General features: G+C 61.1%; 1 pseudogene; it reads left to right on the forward strand.

Moving 5' to 3' along the window:
- The first annotated feature begins 566 nt into the window (after positions 1 to 566).
- Positions 567 to 1,530, forward strand: LOC139266200 (alpha-1,4-N-acetylglucosaminyltransferase-like; annotated as a pseudogene).
- Positions 1,531 to 24,955: the final 23,425 nt, after the last annotated feature.

A 24,955-nucleotide genomic window follows, 5' to 3' on the forward strand; every position in this document is an offset into this window, starting at 1 on the left:
CTTTTGTTGACTTTGTTTACTTAGCCTCACCCAGTTATTTTTATTTATTTTTTTTTGAAATTCGTAGCCAATCGTTCCAATTCTTTGTCAAATCACAAACGCCAGAGGTCACCTTGCACACGCCAAGGATCACTCTGCGCCAATGCTCTTAACCAAAAGGCCTAGAGCCACTGCACCGTTCCTGGAAGTACTGCAATACCAGGTTCGTGCCATGGAGGTGGATGGGTCAGGTCCCCCACATACCTCCGTGGAGGTGGATGGGTCAAGCCACCCCACCCACCTCCTGTTTCCAAAAAAGCAAGCATATACCTTCCTGATCCAGGGAGAACCACCCGGAGGTCATGGTGGCTACTCCCCTGTCAGGTCAGTTACGCATGATCTTAGCCAAAGTAGCCTCACCCAGTTAGTTCTTCACTGTGCACCACACCTAGAGGGGAAAAGAGGAAGAGAGGTTAGAATGTTTTTCCAATGTGTGGAACTGACTGGTCATTTTCAGTTGTGGCGCGAGGGTTTCATGATATGGGTCATTGATAATTAATGAAGAGAACAATAACAGGAGAAGCAGAATGTTCTCGGCTGGCACGTGTCCTACTTCCAATTCCCAGCAGCCTCTCAATGGCCAAGCTCTTTTCTTCCAGACTTCCTTAACAACACGTTAGGTACATTGTGCCATGTAGTGCAAGGGTGCAGCTTCAGGCCCATCATTCTGCAGGGAGAGATCATTGGGGAGGAAACCAATTCAAACACTCTCTTACAATCCTGGTTATAGATTGGCTTCCAACAATACCTGGAGCCTCTACAAACTGGATTTGTTGGCAGAGAATGGTCTTTAGCTTAAGGAGAAGCCCCAAAGATTCGAGAAGAAAAAAGTTTAAATGAGATGAAAATGATCATGATGGATTACATTTTACTCTGTCCATTATACCACAGGTAAATACACATTTGGAAAGATATTGGCTCCATGTGCTGGCTGACGGCTGCAGGTTAGCACTGCTATGGAAATACGGTGGCATCTACCTGGATACCGACATTATATCAATGAAGCCTTTGCCATTTGCCAATTTTATCTGTACAGAAGGAGGAGCATTTTTCAGTAATGGAGCAATGGGATTTAATTACAGCCACCATTATTTTACGTGGGACTGCATGGAAGATTTTGTGGCGCATTATATTGGACACAGGTGGGCTCAACAAGGCCCTCGACTGGTAACCAGTGTTCTGCACTGTTGGTGCAAGTCTAATAACCTAGCCAGCCTCGCTGGGAAGGAATGCAATGGCACCTCTTTATGGATCACAATCCCATATTCAAGCTGGGAAAAGTATTATGGTCCCTGGAAAAAGGAAAATATAGAGAATGTCTTCTCGGGTACATATAGAGCACATGTCTGGAACTATATGAATTCCAGCATGAAAAGAAAAATAATTGCTGGAAGTGGATCATTAATGGGATATTTCTTTCAGATGTATTGTCCAACTATATGCAGAAATTTAATTTAATCTATAAATAGTTCTGAGTCACTTAGTGCCTGAGAAAGGATTGCCTAAAATGGAGAGGCGGGGGGTGGGGGGTGGGCGGGACATAGTTTGGGACAGAACATGGAAATTCCATCCTTTACACCTTCATTATGCCCAACAGAACTCTCACCAGCTGAGAGCTGGAGTGAGTTCCATTGTAAAACTAATAAAGGCTCAAAGTCACTAAAATGACCATTTGCTGCCTCAGGAGTATTTGAAAATCTGTACAGCATGTTGTTGGGTTCTATTGTGGTAGAGTTACTTTGAACTATATCTTCTGCAGTTGTGTTTTAAGGCATATTTTGGGGTTCTGGTACATTGTAAAGTATCAATGTTACCTGGGAATGCTTGATGCTAATCTAACATGGAGAGCCAAAAGTAGAAACATGTTTTAGTCTCAAACACAGATTCCCCTATATTTATGAGAACAAAGCTCAGGAATAACATTTTTGCAGTTTATAAAAAATTATTGAAAATATAAAAGAGGAAATAAATACAATCATATTTGAATATAACCTCATTAAGCACATATTTAATGAGGCGTATAAAAGCATGGCCTTACATTAAACACCCGTAAAACAAAGGTCCTTTGCCAACCTGACCCCACCGCACAGCACTGCCCCCTAATCATCAAGATCTGCAGCGCGGCCCTGGACAACGTGGACCATTTCCCACACCTCGGGAGCTTCCTATCAACAAGAGCAGACATTGACGACGCGATTCAACACTGCCTCCAGTGTGCCAGTGCAGCCTGAGGATGCCTGAGGAAAAGAATGTTTGAAGGCCAGGCCCTCAAATCTACCACTAAGCTCATCATCTACAGGGCTGTAGTAATACCCGCCCTCCTGTATGGCTCAGAGACATGGACCATGTACAGTAGACATCTCAAGTCGCTGGAGAAATACCATCAACGATGTCTCCGCAAGACCCTGCAAATCCCCTGGGAGGACAGACGCACCAACATTAGCATCCTCGACCAGGCCAACATCCCCAGCATTGAAGCACTGACCACACCTGATCAGCTCCGCTGGGCAGGCCACATTGCTCGCATGCCAGGCACGAGATGCCCAAAGCAAGCGCTCTACTCGGAACTCCTTCACGGCAAACAAGCCAAAGGTGGACAGTGGAAACATTACAAGGACACCCTCAAAGCCTCCCTGATAAAGCGCAACATCCCCACTGACACCTGGCAAAAGACCACTCTAAGTGGAGGAAGTGCATCCGGGAGGGCGCCGAGCACCTCGAGTCTCATTGCCGAGAGCATGCAGAAATCAAGCGCAGGCAGCGGAAAGAGTGTGCGGCAAACCTGTCCCACCCATCCTTTCCCTCAACAACTATCTGTCCCACCTGTGACAGGGACTATGGTTCTCGTATTGGACTGTTCAGCCACCGAAGAACTCATTTTTAGAGTGGAAGCAAGTCTTCCTTGATTCCGAGGGACTGCCTGTGATGATGATTAAGCACAATGGCAATCACGAAGCCATTCACTAATATAACTGGTTTTATAACCAACTGCTCTTACAATCAGGATACACGCCGCTTCACTTGCTGGCATTTTCCTTCAGTGACTAATACCAAGTACTGCGGCTGAGTCGGGTGTATCTTGACAATAAGAGCAATTGGTCAGTGTACCTGCTGGCAGCTGCTCCACAGTCAATTCAGTGGAGAGAAGGAAAGCACCAGCACTTTACGCATGCACTTGATAAAAGTGAGGATCTGGTGATAGCGGATACCTTTGTGAGCATTGGGGAGCGGGATTTGGGGATATTTAGTCAACCTGGAGCTTTACTGCTCTGAGGTTCGGTAGGTTGGGGTGTTAATTTAGTGCTTTTTCTCAAAGATTATTTTTGTATCTGGCAGAACAACAAAATACATCATCACCTGGGCTTATTGTGATGTCACAGCAAGGAATTCCCAATCACACATTCAGGAAGGTGCCAGGACAGAGATTCAGTGACCAAGGCTACGCAATTCAAGTCAGGATTTAGATGAATAAAAATAAAAGATATCCTGAGGAAATGAAATGTTTCCAAGGCAAGGACAAGGAAAATACCAATGCCGACATAAAGGCTGATTAAACAAAAATAACAGGGATACGATTGACAGAACAGGATGAAAGAGTAAATCAGAGGTTTAATGCTTCAGTGAAATAATTTCAAGGTATTAATGTAACAACAAATGAGTGCCGTTGGGTTATAGTTAGTGCTCCCGCTAAGCTGTATGGCCATGCAGGGGTCTGGAGGTCCCGCGCAGGCCAATCACCAGCTTTTACCCGGAAGAAACCGCGCACACACAGGCCGTGCAGTCAGTTAAAGGGACCATGCACAAAAAAATAATTAGAGGGAACACTGGTTACAATCCTGTGCTCTTTTCATTTTAGAATAACAGAACCAAATACAGGCTAAGTCAGACAATCTTTTAGTTCTAATTCACAATTCTGCTGAAGTACAATATTTCAGGAAATGAAGGAACTGGAATAAGGTTATCATCCGGTACAAATACCTGATGGGTAATGTATATCATGTTCATGAATTTGACACAATTACCTTTGGATCTACCTATATACAATCAACCTATGCCTGTAGATTGAATATAAACATACTGACTGTAGATAATGTTGTGGGGTAGATTTTACTGCTGGTGAAAGTCGGAAACTGATTGAAAAGGCTTTGGAAAATAAAGAATTATACAACTCACTGGCTTACAGGACTCTAATCCCAGGGCCCAGGTCTCTGACCCTGGGAGGGCAGGGCCCAGGACTCTAACCCTGGGAGGGCAGGGCCCAGGACTCTAATCCCATGGCCCAGGACTCTGAGCCTGGGAGGGCAGGGCCCAGGACTCTAACCCCAGGGCCAAGTACTCTAACCCTGGGAGGGCAGGTCTCAGGTCTCTGACCCTGGGAGGGCAGGGCCCAGGACTCTAACCCCAGGGCCCAGGACTCTAACCCTAGGAGGGCAGGGCCCAGGACTCTAACCCTGGGAGGGCAGGGCCCAGGACTCTAACCCCAGGGCCCAGGACTCTAACCCTGGGAGGGCAGGGCCCAGGACTCTAACCCTGGGATGGCAGGGCCCAGGACTCTAACCCTGGGATGGCAGAGCCCAGGACTCTAACCCTGGGATGGCAGGGACCAGGACTCTAACCCTGGGAGGGCAGGGCCCAGGACTCTAACCCCAGGGCCCAGGACTCTAACCCCGGGAAGGCAGGCCCAGGACTCTAACCCTGGGAGAACAGTGCCCAGGACTCTAACCCTGGGAGGGCAGGGCCCAGGACTCTAACCCCAGGACCCAGGACTCTAACCCTGGGAGGGCGGGGCCCAGGACTCTAACTCTGGGAGGGCAGGCCCCAGGACTCTAACCCTGGGAGAACAGTGCCCAGGACTCTAACCCTGGGAGGGCAGATCCCAGGATTCTAACCCTGGGAGAACAGGGCCCAGGACTCTATCCCTGGGAGGGCAGGGCCCAGGACTCTAATCCCAGGGCCCAGGTCTCTGACCCTGGGAGGGCAGGGCCCAGGACTCTAACCCCAGGGCCCAGTACTCTAACCCTGGGAGGGCAGGTCTCAGGACTCTGACCCTGGGAGGGCAGGGCCCAGGACTCTAACCCCAGGGCCCAGGACTCTAACCCTAGGAGGGCAGGGCCCAGGACTCTAACCCTGGGAGGGCAGGGCCCAGGACTCTAACCCCAGGGCCCAGGACTCTAACCCTGGGAGGGCAGGACCCAGGACTCTAACCCTGGGATGGCAGGGCCCAGGACTCTAACCCTGGGAGGGCAGAGCCCAGGACTCTAACCCTGGGATGGCAGGGACCAGGACTCTAACCCTGGGAGGGCAGGGCCCAGGACTCTAACCCTAGGGCCCAGGACTCTAACACTGGGAAGGCAGGGCCCAGGAGTCTAACCCTGGGAGAACAGTGCCCAGGACTCTAACCCTGGGATGGCAGGGCCCAGGATTCTAACCCTGGGAGAACAGGGCCCAGGACTCTATCCCTGGGAGAACAGGTCCCAGGACTCTATCCCTGGGAGGGCAGGGCCCAGGACTCTAACCCTGGGATGGCAGGGCCCAGGACTCTAACTTTGGGAGGGCAGGGCCCAGGACTCTAACCCCAGGGCCCAGGACTCTAACCCTGGGAGGGCGGGGCCCAGGACTCTAACCCCAGGGCCCAGGACTCTAACCCTGGGAGGGCAGGGCCCAGGACTCTAACCCTGGGAGAACAGGGCTCAGGACTCTAACCTTGGGAGAACAGTGCCCAGGACTCTAACCCTGGGAGGGCTGGGCTCAGGACTCTAACCCTGGGAGAACAGAGCCCAGGACTCTAACCCTGGGAGGGCAGGGCTCAGGACTCTAACCCTGGGAGGGCAGGGCCCAGGACTCTAACTCTGGGAGGGCAGGGCTCGGGACTCTATCCATGGGAGGGCAGGGCCCAGGACTCAAACGCTGGATGGCAGGGCCCAGGACTCGAAACGCTGGATGGCAGGGCCCAGGACTCTAACCCTGGGAGGGCAGGGCCCAGGACTCTAACCCCAGGACCCAGGACTCTAACCCTGGGAGGGCGGGGCCCAGGACTCTAACTCTGGGAGGGCAGGCCCCAGGACTCTAACCCTGGGAGAACAGTGCCCAGGACTCTAACCCTGGGAGGGCAGATCCCAGGATTCTAAACCTGGGAGAACAGGGCCCAGGACTCTATCCCTGGGAGGGCTGGGCCCAGGACTCAAACCCTGGATGGCAGGGCCCAGGACTCTAAACCTGTGATGGCAGGGCCCAGGACTCTAACCCTGGGAGGGCAGGGCCCAGGACTCTAATCCCAGGGCCCAGGACTCTAACCCTGGGAGGGCGGGGCCCAGGATTCTAACTCTGGGAGAACAGGGCCCAGGAATCTAACCATGGGAGATCAGGGCCCAGGAGTCTAACTTTGGGAGGGCAGAGCCCAGGATTCTAACCCTGGGAGGGCAGGGCTCAGGACTCTAACCCTGGGAGAACAGGGCCCAGGATTTTAACCCTGGGAGGGCAGGGCCCAGGACTCTGACCCTGGGAGAACAGGGCGCAGGACTCTAAACCTGGGAGAACAGGGCCCAGAACTCTAACCCTGGGAGAACAGGGCCCAGTACTCTCACCCTGGGAGGGCAGGTATCAGGACTCTGACCCAGGAGGGCAGGGCCCAGGACACTAACCCTGGGAGGGCAGGGCCCAGGACTCTAATCCCAGGGCCCAGGTCTCTGACCCTGGGAGGGCAGGGCCCAGGACTCTAACCCCAGGGCCCAGTACTCTAACCCTGGGAGGGCAGGTCTCAGGACTCTGACCCTGGGAGGGCAGATCCCAGGATTCTAACCCTGGGAGAACAGGGCCCAGGACTCTATCCCTGGGAGAGCAGGGCCCAGGACTCTAATCCCAGGGCCCAGGTCTCTGACCCTGGGAGGGCAGGGCCCAGGACTCTAACCCCAGGGCCCAGTACTCTAACCCTGGGAGGGCAGGTCTCAGGACTCTGACCCTGGGAGGGCAGGGCCCAGGACTCTAACCCCAGGGCCCAGGACTCTAACCCTAGGAGGGCAGGGCCCAGGACTCTAACCCTGGGAGGGCAGGGCCCAGGACTCTAACCCCAGGGCCCAGGACTCTAACCCTGGGAGGGCAGGACCCAGGACTCTAACCCTGGGATGGCAGGGCCCAGGACTCTAACCCTGGGAGGGCAGAGCCCAGGACTCTAACCCTGGGATGGCAGGGACCAGGACTCTAACCCTGAGAGGGCAGGGCCCAGGACTCTAACCCTAGGGCCCAGGACTCTAACACTGGGAAGGCAGGGCCCAGGAGTCTAACCCTGGGAGAACAGTGCCCAGGACTCTAACCCTGGGATGGCAGGGCCCAGGATTCTAACCCTGGGAGAACAGGGCCCAGGACTCTATCCCTGGGAGAACAGGTCCCAGGACTCTATCCCTGGGAGGGCAGGGCCCAGGACTCTAACCCTGGGATGGCAGGGCCCAGGACTCTAACTTTGGGAGGGCAGGGCCCAGGACTCTAACCCCAGGGCCCAGGACTCTAACCCTGGGAGGGCGGGGCCCAGGACTCTAACCCCAGGGCCCAGGACTCTAACCCTGGGAGGGCAGGGCCCAGGACTCTAACCCTGGGAGAACAGGGCTCAGGACTCTAACCTTGGGAGAACAGTGCCCAGGACTCTAACCCTGGGAGGGCTGGGCTCAGGACTCTAACCCTGGGAGAACAGAGCCCAGGACTCTAACCCTGGGAGGGCAGGGCTCAGGACTCTAACCCTGGGAGGGCAGGGCCCAGGACTCTAACTCTGGGAGGGCAGGGCTCGGGACTCTATCCATGGGAGGGCAGGGCCCAGGACTCAAACGCTGGATGGCAGGGCCCAGGACTCGAAACGCTGGATGGCAGGGCCCAGGACTCTAACCCTGGGAGGGCAGGGCCCAGGACTCTAACCCCAGGACCCAGGACTCTAACCCTGGGAGGGCGGGGCCCAGGACCCTAACTCTGGGAGGGCAGGCCCCAGGACTCTAACCCTGGGAGAACAGTGCCCAGGACTCTAAACCTGGGAGGGCAGATCCCAGGATTCTAAACCTGGGAGAACAGGGCCCAGGACTCTATCCCTGGGAGGGCTGGGCCCAGGACTCAAACCCTGGATGGCAGGGCCCAGGACTCTAAACCTGTGATGGCAGGGCCCAGGACTCTAACCCTGGGAGGGCAGGGCCCAGGACTCTAATCCCAGGGCCCAGGACTCTAACCCTGGGAGGGTGGGGCCCAGGACTCTAACTCTGGGAGAACAGGGCCCAGGAATCTAACCATGGGAGATCAGGGCCCAGGAGTCTAACTTTGGGAGGGCAGGGCCCAGGATTCTAACCCTGGGAGGGCAGGGCTCAGGACTCTAACCCTGGGAGAACAGGGCCCAGGAATCTAACCCTGGGAGGGCAGGGCCCAGGACTCTGACCCTGGGAGAACAGGGCGCAGGACTCTAAACCTGGGAGAACAGGGCCCAGAACTCTAACCCTGGGAGAACAGGGCCCAGTACTCTAACCCTGGGAGGGCAGGTATCAGGACTCTGACCCTGGAGGGCAGGGCCCAGGACACTAACCCTGGGAGGGCAGGGCCCAGGACTCTAATCCCAGGGCCCAGGTCTCTGACCCTGGGAGGGCAGGGCCCAGGACTCTAACCCCAGGGCCCAGTACTCTAACCCTGGGAGGGCAGGTCTCAGGACTCTGACCCTGGGAGGGCAGGGCCCAGGACTCTAACCCTGGGATGGCAGGGCCCAGGACTCTAACCCTGGGAGGGCAGAGCCCAGGTCTCTAACCCTGGGATGGCAGGGACCAGGACTCTAACCCTGGGAGGGCAGGGCCCAGGACTCTAACCCCAGGGCCCAGGACTCTAACCCTGGGAAGGCAGGGCCCAGGACTCTAACCCTGGGAGAACAGTGCCCAGGACTCTAACCCTGGGAGGGCAGGGCCCAGGATTCTAACCCTGGGAGAACAGGGCCCAGGACTCTATCCCTGGGAGAACAGGGCCCAGGACTCTATCCCTGGGAGGGCAGGGCCCAGGACTCTAACCCTGGGATGGCAGGGCCCAGGACTCTAACTTTGGGAGGGCAGGGCCCAGGACTCTAACCCCAGGGCCTGGACTCTAACCCTGGGAGGGCGGGGCCCAGGACTCTAACCCCAGGGCCCAGGACTCTAACCCTGGGAGGGCAGGGCCCAGGACTCTAACCCTGGGAGAACAGGGCTCAGGACTCTAACCCTGGGAGAACAGGGCCCAGGACTCTATCTTTGGGAATGCAGGGCCCAGGACTCTAACACTGGGTGAACAGGACGCAGGACTCTAACCCTGGGAGAACAGGGCGCAATACTCTAACCCTGGGAGGGCAGGTCTCAGGACTCTAACCCTGGGAGGGCAGGGCCCAGGACTCTCACCCTGGGAGGGCAGGGCTCAGGACTCTAACCCTGGGAGGGCAGTGCTCAGGACTCTAATCCTGGGAGAACAGGGCCCAGGATTCTAACCCTGGGAGGGCAGCACGCAGGACTCTAACCCTGGGAGAACAGGGCCCAGGACTCTAATCTTGGGAGGGCAGGGCCCAGGACACTGACCCTGGGAGAAGAGGGCGCAGGACTCTAAACCTGGGAGAACAGGGCCCAGAACTCTAACCCTGGGAGAACAGGGCCCAATACTCCAACCCTGGGAGGGCAGGTCTCAGGACTCTGACCCTGGGAGGGCAGGGCCCAGGACTCTAACCCTGGGAGGGCAGGGCCCAGGACTCTTATCCCAGGGCCCAGGTCTCTGACCCTGGGAGGGCAAAGCCCAGGACTCTAACCCCAGGGCCCAGTACTCTAACCCTTGGAGGGCAGGTCTCAGGACTCTGACCCTGGGAGGGCAGGGCCCAGGACTCTAACCCCAGGGCCCAGGACTCTAACCCTGGGAGGGCAGGGCCCAGGACTCTAACCCTGGGATGGCAGGGCCCAGGATTCTAACCCTGGGAGGGCAGGGCCTAGGACTCTAACCCTGGGATGGCAGGGCCCAGGACTCTAACCCTGGGATGGCAGGGCCCAGGACTCTAACCCTGGGAGGGCAGGGCCCAGGACTCTAACCCTGGGAGGGCAGGGCCCAGGACTCTAACCCTGCGAGGGCAGGGCCCAGGACTCTAACCCTGGGATGGCAGGGCCCAGGACTCTAACCCTGGGAGGGCAGGGCCTAGGACTCTAACCCTGGGAGGGCAGGGCCCAGGACTCTAACCCTGGGAGAACAGGGCCCAGGACTCTAATCTTGGGAGGGCAGGGCCCAGGACACTGACCCTGGGAGAAGAGGGCGCAGGACTCTAAACCTGGGAGAACAGGGCCCAGAACTCTAACCCTGGGAGAACAGGGCCCAATACTCCAACCCTGGGAGGGCAGGTCTCAGGACTCTGACCCTGGGAGGGCAGGGCCCAGGACTCTAACCCTGGGAGGGCAGGGCCCAGGACTCTTATCCCAGGGCCCAGGTCTCTGACCCTGGGAGGGCAAAGCCCAGGACTCTAAGCCCAGGGCCCAGTACTCTAACCCTTGGAGGGCAGGTCTCAGGACTCTGACCCTGGGAGGGCAGGGCCCAGGACTCTAACCCCAGGGCCCAGGACTCTAACCCTGGGAGGGCAGGGCCCAGGACTCTAACCCTGGGATGGCAGGGCCCAGGATTCTAACCCTGGGAGGGCAGGGCCTAGGACTCTAACCCTGGGATGGCAGGGCCCAGGACTCTAACCCTGGGATGGCAGGGCCCAGGACTCTAACCCTGGGAGGGCAGGGCCCAGGACTCTAACCCCAGGGCCCAGGACTCTAACCCTGGGAGGGCAGGGCCCAGGACTCTAACCCTGGGATGGCAGGGCCCAGGACTCTAACCCTGGGAGGGCAGGGCCTAGGACTCTAACCCTGGGAGGGCAGGGCCCAGGACTCTAACCCTGGGATGGCAGGGCCCAGGACTCTAACCCTGGGAGGGCAGGGCCCAGGACTCTAATCCCAGGGCCCAGGTCTCTGACCCTGGGAGGGCAGGGCCCAGGACTCTAACCCCAGGGCCCAGTACTCTAACCCTGGGAGGGCAGGTCTCAGGACTCTGACCCTGGGAGGGCAGGGCCCAGGACTCTAACCCCAGGGCCCAGGACTCTAACCCTAGGAGGGCAGGGCCCCGGACTCTAACCCTGGGAGGGCAGGGCCCAGGACTCTAACCCCAGGGCCCAGGACTCTAACCCTGGGAGGGCAGGGCCCAGGACTCTAACCCTGGGATAGCAGGGCCCAGGACTCTAACCCTGGGAGGGCAGGGCCCAGGACTCTAACCCTGGGAGGGCAGGGCCCAGGACTCTAACCCTGGGAGAACAGGGCCCAGGACTCTATCCCTGGGAGAACAGGGCCCAGGACTCTAACCCTGGGAGAACAGGGCCCAGGACTCTATCCCTGGGAGGGCAGGGGAGAGGACTCTAACCCTGGGATGGCAGGGCCCAGGACTCTAACTTTGGGAGGGCAGGGCCCAGGACTCTAACCCCAGGGCCCAGGACTCTAACCCTGGGAGAACAGGGCTCAGGACTCGAACCCTGGGAGAACAGAGCCCAGGACTCTACCCTGGGAGGGCAGGGCTCAGGACTCTAACCCTGGGAGTGCAGGGCCCAGGACTCTAACCCTGGGAGGGCAGGGCCCAGGACTCTAACCCTGGGAGGGCAGGGCCCAGGACTCTGACCCTGGGAGAACAGGGCGCAGGACTCTAAACCTGGGAGAACAGGGCCCAGGACTCTAACCCTGGGAGGGCAGGGCCCAGGACTCTAACCCTGGGAGGGCAGGGCCCAGGACTCTAACCCTGGGATAGCAGGGCCCAGGACTCTAACTTTGGGAGGGCAGGGCCCAGGACTCTAACCCCAGGGCCCAGGACTCTAACCCTGGGAGGGCAGGGCCCAGGACTCTAACCCTGGGAAGGCAGGGCTCAGGACTCTAACCCTGGGAGAACAGGGCCCAGGACTCTAAACCTGGGAGAACAGGGCCCAGAACTCTAACCCTGGGAGAACAGGGCCCAGTACTCTAACCCTGTGAGGGCAGGTCTCAGGACTCTGACCCTGGGAGGGCAGGGCCCAGGACTCTAACCCTGGGAGGGCAGGGCCCAGGACTCTAATCCCAGGTCTCAGTACTCTGACCCTGGGAGGGCAAGGCCCAGGACTCTAACCCCAGGGCCCAGGACACTAACCCTAGGAGGGCACGGCCCAGGACTCTAACCCTGGGATGGCAGGGCCCAGGACTCTAACCGTGGGAGGGCAGGGCCTAGGACTCTAACCCTGGGAGGGCAGGGCCCAGGACTCTAACCCTGGGATGGCAGGGCCCAGGACTCTAACCCTGGGAGGGCAGGGCCCAGGACTCTAATCCCAGGGCCCAGGTCTCTGACCCTGGGAGGGCAGGGCCCAGGACTCTAACCCCAGGGCCCAGTACTCTAACCCTGGGAGGGCAGGTCTCAGGACTCTGACCCTGGGAGGGCAGGGCCCAGGACTCTAACCCCAGGGCCCAGGACTCTAACCCTAGGAGGGCAGGGCCCCGGACTCTAACCCTGGGAGGGCAGGGCCCAGGACTCTAACCCCAGGGCCCAGGACTCTAACCCTGGGAGGGCAGGGCCCAGGACTCTAACCCTGGGATGGCAGGGCCCAGGACTCTAACCCTGGGAGGGCAGGGCCCAGGACTCTAACCCTGGGAGGGCAGGGCCCAGGACTCTAACCCTGGGATGGCAGGGACCAGGACTCTATCCCTGGGAGGGCAGGGCCCAGGACTCTAACCCTGGGAGAACAGGGCCCAGGACTCTATCCCTGGGAGAACAGGGCCCAGGACTCTAACCCTGGGATGGCAGGGGAGAGGACTCTAACCCTGGGAGAACAGGGCCCAGGACTCTAACCCTGGGATGGCAGGGACCAGGACTCTATCCCTGGGAGGGCAGGGCCCAGGACTCTAACCCTGGGAGGGCAGGGCCCAGGATTCTAACCCTGGGAGAACAGGGCCCAGGACTCTATCCCTGGGAGAACAGGGCCCAGGACTCTATCCCTGGGAGGGCAGGGGAGAGGACTCTAACCCTGGGATGGCAGGGCCCAGGACTCTAACTTTGGGAGGGCAGGGCCCAGGACTCTAACCCCAGGGCCCAGGACTCTAACCCTGGGAGGGCAGGGCCCAGGACTCTAACCCTGGGAGAACAGGGCTCAGGACTCTAACCCTGGGAGAACAGAGCCCAGGACTCTAACCCTGGGAGGGCAGGGCTCAGGACTCTAACCCTGGGAGGGCAGGGCCCAGGACTCTAACCCTGGGAGGGCAGGGCCCAGAACTCGAACCCTGGGAGGGCAGGGCCCAGGACTCTGACCCTGGGAGAACAGGGCGCAGGACTCTAAACCTGGGAGAACAGGGCCCAGAACTCTAAACCTGGGAGAACAGGGCCCAGTACTCTAACTCTGGGATGGCAGGGCCCAGGACTCTAACCCTGGGAGGGCAGGGCTCAGGACTCTAACCCTGGGAGAACAGGGCCCAGGACTCTAACCCTGGGAGGGCAGGGCCCAGGACTCTGACCGTGGGAGAACAGGGCGCAGGACTCTAAACCTGGGAGAACAGGGCCCAGAACGCTAACCCTGGGTGAACAGGGCCCAGTACTCTAACTCTGGGAGGGCAGGTCTCAGGACTCTGACCCTGGGAGGGCACGGCCCAGGACTCTAACCCTGGGAGGGCAGGGCCCAGGACTCTAATCCCAGGGCCCAGGTCTCTGACCCTGGGAGGGCAGGGCCCAGGACTCTAACCCCAGGGCCCAGGACTCTAACCCTGGGAGGGCAGGTCTCAGGAATCTGACCCAGGGAGGGCAGGGCCCAGGACTCTAACCCCAGGGCCCAGGACTCTAACCCTAGGAGGGCAGGGCCCAGGACTCTAAACCTGGGAGGGCAGGGCCCAGGACTATTACCCTGGGATGGCAGGGACCAGGACTCTAACCCTGGGAGGGCAGGGCCCAGGACTCTAAGCCCAGGGCCCAGGACTCTAACCCTGGGAAGGCAGGGCCCAGGACTCTAACCCTGGGAGAACAGTGCCCAGGACTCTAACCCTGGGAGGGCAGGGCCCAGGATTCTAACCCTGGGAGAACAGGGCCCAGGACTCTATCCCTGGGAGAACAGGGCCCAGGACTCAATCCCTGGGAGGGCAGGGCCCTGGACTCTAACCCTGGGATGGCAGGGACCAGGACTCTAACTTTGGGAGGGCGGGGCCCAGGACTCTAACCCCAGGGCCCAGGACTCTAACCCTGGGAGGGCAGGACCCAGGACTCTAACCCTGGGAGAACAGGGCTCAGGACTCTAACCCTGGGAGAACAGGGCCCAGGACTCTAACTTTTGGAGTGCAGGGCCCAGGACTCTAACCCTGGGAGGGCAGGGCTCAGGACTCTAACCCTGGGAGAACAGGGCCCAGGACTCTAACCCTGGGAGGGCAGGGCCCAGGACTCTGACCCTGGGAGAACAGGGCGCAGGACTCTAAACCTGGGAGAACAGGGCCCAGAACTCTAACCCTGGGAGAACAGGGCCCAGTACTCTAACCCTGGGAGGGTAGGTCTCAGGACTCTGACCCTGGGAGGGCAGGGCCCAGGACTCTAACCCTGGGAGGGCAGGGCCCAGGACTCTAATCCCAGGGCCCAGGTCTCTGACCCTGGGAGGGCAGGGCCCAGGACTCTAACCCCAGGGCCCAGGACTCTAACCCTGGGAGGGCAGGTCTCAGGACTCTGACCCTGGGAGGGCAGGGCCCAGGACTCTAACCTCAGGGCCCAGGACTCTAACCCTGGGAGGGCAGGGCCCAGGACTCTAACCGTGGGATGGCAGGGCCCAGGACTCTAACCCTGGCAGGGCAGGGCCAAGGACTCTAACCCCAGGGCCCAGGACTCTAACCCTGGGAGGGCAGGGCCCAGGATTCTAACCCTGGGAGAACAGGGCCCAGGACTCTATCCCTGGGAGGGCAGGGGAGAGGACTCTAACCCTGGGATGGCAGGGCCCAGGACTCTAACTTTGGGAGGGCAGGGCCCAGGACTCTAACCCTGGGAGGGCAAGGCCCAGGACTCTAACCCCAGGGCCCAGGACACTAACCCTAGGAGGGCAGGGCCCAGGACTCTAACCCTGGGAGGGCAGGGCCCAGGACTCTAACCCCAGGGCCCAGGACTCTAACCCTGGGAGGGCACGGCCCAGGACTCTAACCCTGGGATGGCAGGGCCCAGGACTCTAACCGTGGGAGGGCAGGGCCTAGGACTCTAACCCTGGGAGGGCAGGGCCCAGGACTCTAACCCTGGGATGGCAGGGCCCAGGACTCTAACCCTGGGAGGGCAGGGCCCAGGACTCTAATCCCAGGGCCCAGGTCTCTGACCCTGGGAGGGCAGGGCCCAGGACTCTAACCCCAGGGCCCAGTACTCTAACCCTGGGAGGGCAGGTCTCAGGACTCTGACCCTGGGAGGGCAGGGCCCAGGACTCTAACCCCAGGGCCCAGGACTCTAACCCTGGGAGGGCAGGGCCCAGGACTCTAACCCTGGGATGGCAGGGCCCAGGACTCTAACCCTGGGAGGGCAGGGCCCAGGACTCTAACCCTGGGAGGGCAGGGCCCAGGACTCTAACCCTGGGATGGCAGGGACCAGGACTCTATCCCTGGGAGGGCAGGGCCCAGGACTCTAACCCTGGGAGAACAGGGCCCAGGACTCTATCCCTGGGAGAACAGGGCCCAGGACTCTAACCCTGGGATGGCAGGGGAGAGGACTCTAACCCTGGGAGAACAGGGCCCAGGACTCTAACCCTGGGATGGCAGGGACCAGGACTCTATCCCTGGGAGGGCAGGGCCCAGGACTCTAACCCTGGGAGGGCAGGGCCCAGGATTCTAACCCTGGGAGAACAGGGCCCAGGACTCTATCCCTGGGAGAACAGGGCCCAGGACTCTATCCCTGGGAGGGCAGGGGAGAGGACTCTAACCCTGGGATGGCAGGGCCCAGGACTCTAACTTTGGGAGGGCAGGGCCCAGGACTCTAACCCCAGGGCCCAGGACTCTAACCCTGGGAGGGCAGGGCCCAGGACTCTAACCCTGGGAGAACAGGACTCAGGACTCTAACCCTGGGAGAACAGAGCCCAGGACTCTAACCCTGGGAGGGCAGGGCTCAGGACTCTAACCCTGGGAGGGCAGGGCCCAGGACTCTAACCCTGGGAGGGCAGGGCCCAGAACTCGAACCCTGGGAGGGCAGGGCCCAGGACTCTGACCCTGGGAGAACAGGGCGCAGGACTCTAAACCTGGGAGAACAGGGCCCAGAACTCTAAACCTGGGAGAACAGGGCCCAGTACTCTAACTCTGGGATGGCAGGGCCCAGGACTCTAACCCTGGGAGGGCAGGGCTCAGGACTCTAACCCTGGGAGAACAGGGCCCAGGACTCTAACCCTGGGAGGGCAGGGCCCAGGACTCTGACCGTGGGAGAACAGGGCGCAGGACTCTAAACCTGGGAGAACAGGGCCCAGAACGCTAACCCTGGGTGAACAGGGCCCAGTACTCTAACTCTGGGAGGGCAGGTCTCAGGACTCTGACCCTGGGAGGGCACGGCCCAGGACTCTAACCCTGGGAGGGCAGGGCCCAGGACTCTAATCCCAGGGCCCAGGTCTCTGACCCTGGGAGGGCAGGGCCCAGGACTCTAACCCCAGGGCCCAGGACTCTAACCCTGGGAGGGCAGGTCTCAGGAATCTGACCCAGGGAGGGCAGGGCCCAGGACTCTAACCCCAGGGCCCAGGACTCTAACCCTAGGAGGGCAGGGCCCAGGACTCTAAACCTGGGAGGGCAGGGCCCAGGACTATTACCCTGGGATGGCAGGGACCAGGACTCTAACCCTGGGAGGGCAGGGCCCAGGACTCTAAGCCCAGGGCCCAGGACTCTAACCCTGGGAAGGCAGGGCCCAGGACTCTAACCCTGGGAGAACAGTGCCCAGGACTCTAACCCTGGGAGGGCAGGGCCCAGGATTCTAACCCTGGGAGAACAGGGCCCAGGACTCTATCCCTGGGAGAACAGGGCCCAGGACTCAATCCCTGGGAGGGCAGGGCCCTGGACTCTAACCCTGGGATGGCAGGGACCAGGACTCTAACTTTGGGAGGGCGGGGCCCAGGACTCTAACCCCAGGGCCCAGGACTCTAACCCTGGGAGGGCAGGACCCAGGACTCTAACCCTGGGAGAACAGGGCTCAGGACTCTAACCCTGGGAGAACAGGGCCCAGGACTCTAACTTTTGGAGTGCAGGGCCCAGGACTCTAACCCTGGGAGGGCAGGGCTCAGGACTCTAACCCTGGGAGAACAGGGCCCAGGACTCTAACCCTGGGAGGGCAGGGCCCAGGACTCTGACCCTGGGAGAACAGGGCGCAGGACTCTAAACCTGGGAGAACAGGGCCCAGAACTCTAACCCTGGGAGAACAGGGCCCAGTACTCTAACCCTGGGAGGGTAGGTCTCAGGACTCTGACCCTGGGAGGGCAGGGCCCAGGACTCTAACCCTGGGAGGGCAGGGCCCAGGACTCTAATCCCAGGGCCCAGGTCTCTGACCCTGGGAGGGCAGGGCCCAGGACTCTAACCCCAGGGCCCAGGACTCTAACCCTGGGAGGGCAGGTCTCAGGACTCTGACCCTGGGAGGGCAGGGCCCAGGACTCTAACCTCAGGGCCCAGGACTCTAACCCTGGGAGGGCAGGGCCCAGGACTCTAACCGTGGGATGGCAGGGCCCAGGACTCTAACCCTGGCAGGGCAGGGCCAAGGACTCTAACCCCAGGGCCCAGGACTCTAACCCTGGGAGGGCAGGGCCCAGGATTCTAACCCTGGGAGAACAGGGCCCAGGACTCTATCCCTGGGAGAACAGGGCCCAGGACTCTATCCCTGGGAGGGCAGGGCCCAGGACTCTAACCCTGTGATGACAGGGCCCAGGACTCTAACTTTGGGAGGGCAGGGCCGAGGACTCTAACCCCAGGGCCCAGGACTCTAACCCTGGGAGGGCGGGGCCCAGGACTCTAACCCCAGGGCCCAGGACTCTAACCCTGGGAGGGCAGGGCCCAGGACTCTAACCCTGGGAGAACAGGGCTCAGGACTCTAACCTTGGGAGAACAGGGCCCAGGACCCTAACCCTGGGAGGGCTGGGCTCAGGACTCTAACCCTGGGAGAACAGAGCCCAGGACTCTAACCCTGGGAGGGCAGGGCTCAGGACTCTAACCCTGGGAGGGCAGGGCCCAGGACTCTAACCCTGGGAGGGCAGGGCCCAGGACTCTAACCCTGGGAGGGCAGGGCCCAGGACTCAAACCCTGGATGGCAGGGCCCAGGACTCTAAACCTGTGATGGCAGGGCCCAGGACTTAACCCTGGGAGGGCAGGGCCCAGGACTCTAACCCCAGGACCCAGGACTCTAACCCTGGGAGGGCGGGGCCCAGGACTCTAACTCTGGGAGGGCAGGCCCCAGGACTCTAATCCCAGGGCCCAGGTCTCTGACCCTGGGAGGGCAGGGCCCAGGACTCTAACCCCAGGGCCCAGTACTCTAACCCTGGGAGGGCAGGTCTCAGGACTCTGACCCTGGGAGGGCAGGGCCCAGGACTCTAACCCCAGGGCCCATTACTCTAACCCTAGGAGGGCAGGGCCCAGGACTCTAACCCTGGGAAGGCAGGGCCCAGGACTCTAACCCCAGGGCCCAGGACTCTAACCCTGGGAGGGCAGGACCCAGGACTCTAACCCTGGGATGGCAGGGCCCAGGACTCTAACCCTGGGAGGGCAGAGCCCAGGACTCTAACCCTGGGATGGCAGGGACCAGGACTCTAACCCTGGGAGGGCAGGGCCCAGGACTCTAACCCTAGGGCCCAGGACTCTAACACTGGGAAGGCAGGGCCCAGGACTCTAACCCTGGGAGAACAGTGCCCAGGACTCTAACCCTGGGAGGGCAGGGCCCAGGATTCTAACCCTGGGAGAACAGGGCCCAGGACTCTATCCCTGGGAGAACAGGGCCCAGGACTCTATCCCTGGGAGGGCAGGGCCCAGGACTCTAACCCTGGGATGGCAGGGCCCAGGACTCTAACTTTGGGAGGGCAGGGCCCAGGACTCTAACCCTGGGAGGGCGGGGCCCAGGACTCTAACCCCAGGGCCCAGGACTCTAACCCTGGGAGGGCAGGGCCCAGGACTCTAACCCTGGGAGAACAGGGCTCAGGACTCTAACCTTGGGAGAACAGAGCCCAGGACTCTAACCCTGGGAGGGCAGAGCCCAGGACTCTAACCCTGGGAGGGCAGGGCCCAGGACTCTAACCCTGGGAGGGCAGGGCCCAGGACTCAAACCCTGGATGGCAGGGCCCAGGACTCGAAACCTGTGATGGCAGGGCCCAGGACTCTAACCCTGGGAGGGCAGGGCCCAGGACTCTAACCCCAGGACCCAGGACTCTAACCCTGGGAGGGCGGGGCCCAGGACTCTAACTCTCGGAGGGCAGGCCCCAGGACTCTAACCCTGGGAGAACAGTGCCCAGAACTCTAACCCTGGGAGGGCAGATCCCAGGATTCTAACCCTGGGAGAACAGGGCCCAGGACTCTATCCATGGGAGGGCAGGGCCCAGGACTCAAACCCTGGATGGCAGGGCCCAGGACTCTAAACCTGTGATGGCAGGGCCCAGGACTCTAACCCTGGAAGGGCAGGGCCCAGGACTCTAACTCCAGGGCCCAGCACTCTAACCCTGGGAGGGCGGGGCCCAGGACTCGAACTCTGGGAGAACAGGGCCCAGGAATCTAACCATGGGAGATCAGGGCCCAGGAGTCTAACTTTGGGAGGGCAGGGCCCAGGATCCAACCTGGGAGGGCAGGGCTCAGGACTCTAACCCTGGGAGAACAGGGCCCAGGACTCTAACCCTGGGAGGGCAGGGCCCAGGACTCTGACCCTGGGAGAAGAGGGCGCAGGACTCTAAACCTGGGAGAACAGGGCCCAGAACTCTAACCCTGGGAGAACAGGGCCCAATACTCCAACCCTGGGAGGGCAGGTCTCAGGACTCTGACCCTGGGAGGGCAGGGCCCAGGACTCTAACCCTAGGAGGGCAGGGCCCAGGACTCTTATCCCAGGGCCCAGGTCTCTGACCCTGGGAGGGCAAAGCCCAGGACTCTAACCCCAGGGCCCAGTACTCTAACCCTGGGAGGGCAGGTCTCAGGACTCTGACCCTGGGAGGGCAGGGCCCAGGACTCTAACCCCAGGGCCCAGGACTCTAACCCTGCGATGGCAGGGCCCAGGACACTAACCCTAGGAGGGCAGGGCCCAGGACTCTAACCCTGGGAGGGCAGGGATCAGGACTCTAACCCCAGGGCCCAGGACTCTAACTTTGGGAGGGCAGGGCCCAGGACTCTAAACCTGGGAGAACAGTGCCCAGGACTCCAACCCTGGGAGGGCAGAGCCCAGGACTCTAACCCTGGGAGAACAGTGCCCAGGACTCTAACCCTGGGAGGGCAGAGCCCAGGATTCTAACCCTGGGAGAACAGGGCCCAGGACTCTAACCCTGGGAAGGCAGGGCTCAGGACTCTAACCCTGGGAGAACAGGGCCCAGGACTCTAAACCTGGGAGAACAGGGCCCAGAACTCTAACCCTGGCAGAACAGGGCCCAGTACTCTAACCCTGGGAGGGCAGGTCTCAGGACTCTGACCTTGGGAGGGCAGGGCCCAGGACTCTAACCCTGGGAGGGCAGGGTCCAGGACTTTAATCCCAGGTCTCAGGACTCTGACCCAGGAAGGGCAGGGCCCAGGACTCTAACCCCAGGGCCCAGGACTCTAACCCTAGGAGGGCAGGGCCCAGGACTCTAACCCTGGGAGGGCAGGGCCCAGGACTCTAACCCCAGGGCCCAGGACTCTAACCCTGGGAGGGCAGGGCCCAGGACTCTAACCCTGGGATGGCAGGGCCCAGGATTCTAACCCTGGGAGGGCAGGGCCTAGGACTCTAACCCTGGGATGGCAGGGCCCAGGACTCTAACCCTGGGATGGCAGGGCCCAGGACTCTAACCTTGGGAGGGCAGGGCCCAGGACTCTAATCCCAGGGCCCAGGTCTCTGACCCTGGGAGGGCAGGGCCCAGGACTCTAACCCCAGGGCCCAGTACTCTAACCCTGGGAGGGCAGGTCTCAGGACTCTGACCCTGGGAGGGCAGGGCCCAGGACTCTAACCCCAGGGCCCAGGACTCTAACCCTGCGATGGCAGGGCCCAGGACACTAACCCTAGGAGGGCAGGGCCCAGGACTCTAACCCTGGGAGGGCAGGGATCAGGACTCTAACCCCAGGGCCCAGGACTCTAACCTTGGGAGGGCAGGGCCCAGGACTCTAAACCTGGGAGAACAGTGCCCAGGACTCCAACCCTGGGAGGGCAGAGCCCAGGACTCTAACCCTGGGAGAACAGTGCCCAGGACTCTAACCCTGGGAGGGCAGAGCCCAGGATTCTAACCCTGGGAGAACAGGGCCCAGGACTCTAACCCTGGGAAGGCAGGGCTCAGGACTCTAACCCTGGGAGAACAGGGCCCAGGACTCTAAACCTGGGAGAACAGGGCCCAGAACTCTAACCCTGGCAGAACAGGGCCCAGTACTCTAACCCTGGGAGGGCAGGTCTCAGGACTCTAACCTTGGGAGGGCAGGGCCCAGGACTCTAACCCTGGGAGGGCAGGGTCCAGGACTTTAATCCCAGGTCTCAGGACTCTGACCCTGGGAGGGCAGGGCCCAGGACTCTAACCCCAGGGCCCAGGACTCTAACCCTAGGAGGGCAGGGCCCAGGACTCTAACCCTGGGAGGGCAGGGCCCAGGACTCTAACCCCAGGGCCCAGGACTCTAACCCTGGGAGGGCAGGGCCCAGGACTCTAACCCTGGGATGGCAGGGCCCAGGATTCTAACCCTGGGAGGGCAGGGCCTAGGACTCTAACCCTGGGATGGCAGGGCCCAGGACTCTAACCCTGGGATGGCAGGGCCCAGGACTCTAACCTTGGGAGGGCAGGGCCCAGGACTCTAACCCCAGGGCCCAGGACTCTAACCCTGGGATGGCAGGGCCCAGGACTCTAACCCTGGGATGGCAGGGCCCAGGACTCTAACCTTGGGAGGGCAGGGCCCAGGACTCTAACCCCAGGGCCCAGGTCTCTGACCCTGGGAGGGCAGGGCCCAGGACTCTAACCCCAGGGCCCAGTACTCTAACCCTGGGAGGGCAGGTCTCAGGACTCTGACCCTGGGAGGGCAGGGCCCAGGACTCTAACCCCAGGGCCCAGGACTCTAACCCTGCGATGGCAGGGCCCAGGGCACTAACCCTAGGAGGGCAGGGCCCAGGACTCTAACCCTGGGAGGGCAGGGATCAGGACTCTAACCCCAGGGCCCAGGACTCTAACCTTGGGAGGGCAGGGCCCAGGACTCTAAACCTGGGAGAACAGTGCCCAGGACTCCAACCCTGGGAGGGCAGAGCCCAGGACTCTAACCCTGGGAGAACAGTGCCCAGGACTCTAACCCTGGGAGGGCAGAGCCCAGGATTCTAACCCTGGGAGAACAGGGCCCAGGACTCTAACCCTGGGAAGGCAGGGCTCAGGACTCTAACCCTGGGAGAACAGGGCCCAGGACTCTAAACCTGGGAGAACAGGGCCCAGAACTCTAACCATGGGAGAACAGGGCCCAGTACTCTAACCCTGGGAGGGCAGGTCTCAGGACTCTGACCCTGGGAGGGCAGGGCCCAGGACTCTAACCCTGGGAGGGCAGGGCCCAGGACTCTAATCCCAGGTCTCAGGACTCTGACCCTGGGAGGGCAGGGCCCAGGACTCTAACCCCAGGGCCCAGGACTCTAACCCTAGGAGGGCAGGGCCCAGGACTCTAATCCTGGGAGGGCAGGGCCCAGGACTCTAACCCCAGGGCCCAGGACTCTAACCCTGGGAGGGCAGGGCCCAGGACTCTAACCCTGGGATGGCAGGGCCCAGGACTCTAACCCTGGGAGGGCAGGGCCTAGGACTCTAACCCTGGGAGGGCAGGGCCCAGGACTCTAACCCTGGGATGGCAGGGCCCAGGACTCTAACCCTGGGAGGGCAGGGCCCAGGACTCTAATCCCAGGGCCCAGGTCTCTGACCCTGGGAGGGCAGGGCCCAGGACTCTAACCCCAGGGCCCAGTACTCTAACCCTGGGAGGGCAGGTCTCAGGACTCTGACCCTGGGAGGGCAGGGCCCAGGACTCTAACCCCAGGGCCCAGGACTCTAACCCTAGGAGGGCAGGGCCCCGGACTCTAACCCTGGGAGGGCAGGGCCCAGGACTCTAACCCCAGGGCCCAGGACTCTAACCCTGGGAGGGCAGGGCCCAGGACTCTAACCCTGGGATAGCAGGGCCCAGGACTCTAACCCTGGGAGGGCAGGGCCCAGGACTCTAACCCTGGGAGGGCAGGGCCCAGGACTCTAACCCTGGGAGAACAGGGCCCAGGACTCTATCCCTGGGAGAACAGGGCCCAGGACTCTAACCCTGGGAGAACAGGGCCCAGGACTCTAACCCTGGGAAGGCAGGGCTCAGGACTCTAACCCTGGGAGAACAGGGCCCAGGACTCTAAACCTGGGAGAACAGGGCCCAGAACTCTAACCCTGGCAGAACAGGGCCCAGTACTCTAACCCTGGGAGGGCAGGTGTCAGGACTCTGACCTTGGGAGGGCAGGGCCCAGGACTCTAACCCTGGGAGGGCAGGGTCCAGGACTTTAATCCCAGGTCTCAGGACTCTGACCCTGGAAGGGCAGGGCCCAGGACTCTAACCCCAGGGCCCAGGACTCTAACCCTAGGAGGGCAGGGCCCAGGACTCTAACCCTGGGAGGGCAGGGCCCAGGACTCTAACCCCAGGGCCCAGGACTCTAACCCTGGGAGGGCAGGGCCCAGGACTCTAACCCTGGGATGGCAGGGCCCAGGATTCTAACCCTGGGAGGGCAGGGCCTAGGACTCTAACCCTGGGATGGCAGGGCCCAGGACTCTAACCCTGGGATGGCAGGGCCCAGGACTCTAACCTTGGGAGGGCAGGGCCCAGGACTCTAATCCCAGGGCCCAGGTCTCTGACCCTGGGAGGGCAGGGCCCAGGACTCTAACCCCAGGGCCCAGTACTCTAACCCTGGGAGGGCAGGTCTCAGGACTCTGACCCTGGGAGGGCAGGGCCCAGGACTCTAACCCCAGGGCCCAGGACTCTAACCCTGCGATGGCAGGGCCCAGGACACTAACCCTAGGAGGGCAGGGCCCAGGACTCTAACCCTGGGAGGGCAGGGATCAGGACTCTAACCCCAGGGCCCAGGACTCTAACCTTGGGAGGGCAGGGCCCAGGACTCTAAACCTGGGAGAACAGTGCCCAGGACTCCAACCCTGGGAGGGCAGAGCCCAGGACTCTAACCCTGGGAGAACAGTGCCCAGGACTCTAACCCTGGGAGGGCAGAGCCCAGGATTCTAACCCTGGGAGAACAGGGCCCAGGACTCTAACCCTGGGAAGGCAGGGCTCAGGACTCTAACCCTGGGAGAACAGGGCCCAGGACTCTAAACCTGGGAGAACAGGGCCCAGAACTCTAACCCTGGCAGAACAGGGCCCAGTACTCTAACCCTGGGAGGGCAGGTCTCAGGACTCTGACCTTGGGAGGGCAGGGCCCAGGACTCTAACCCTGGGAGGGCAGGGTCCAGGACTTTAATCCCAGGTCTCAGGACTCTGACCCTGGGAGGGCAGGGCCCAGGACTCTAACCCCAGGGCCCAGGACTCTAACCCTAGGAGGGCAGGGCCCAGGACTCTAACCCTGGGAGGGCAGGGCCCAGGACTCTAACCCCAGGGCCCAGGACTCTAACCCTGGGAGGGCAGGGCCCAGGACTCTAACCCTGGGATGGCAGGGCCCAGGATTCTAACCCTGGGAGGGCAGGGCCTAGGACTCTAACCCTGGGATGGCAGGGCCCAGGACTCTAACCCTGGGATGGCAGGGCCCAGGACTCTAACCT

This window comes from Pristiophorus japonicus, chromosome 6, assembly GCF_044704955.1.
Source record: "Pristiophorus japonicus isolate sPriJap1 chromosome 6, sPriJap1.hap1, whole genome shotgun sequence".
NCBI classification, from domain to species: domain Eukaryota; kingdom Metazoa; phylum Chordata; class Chondrichthyes; family Pristiophoridae; genus Pristiophorus; species Pristiophorus japonicus.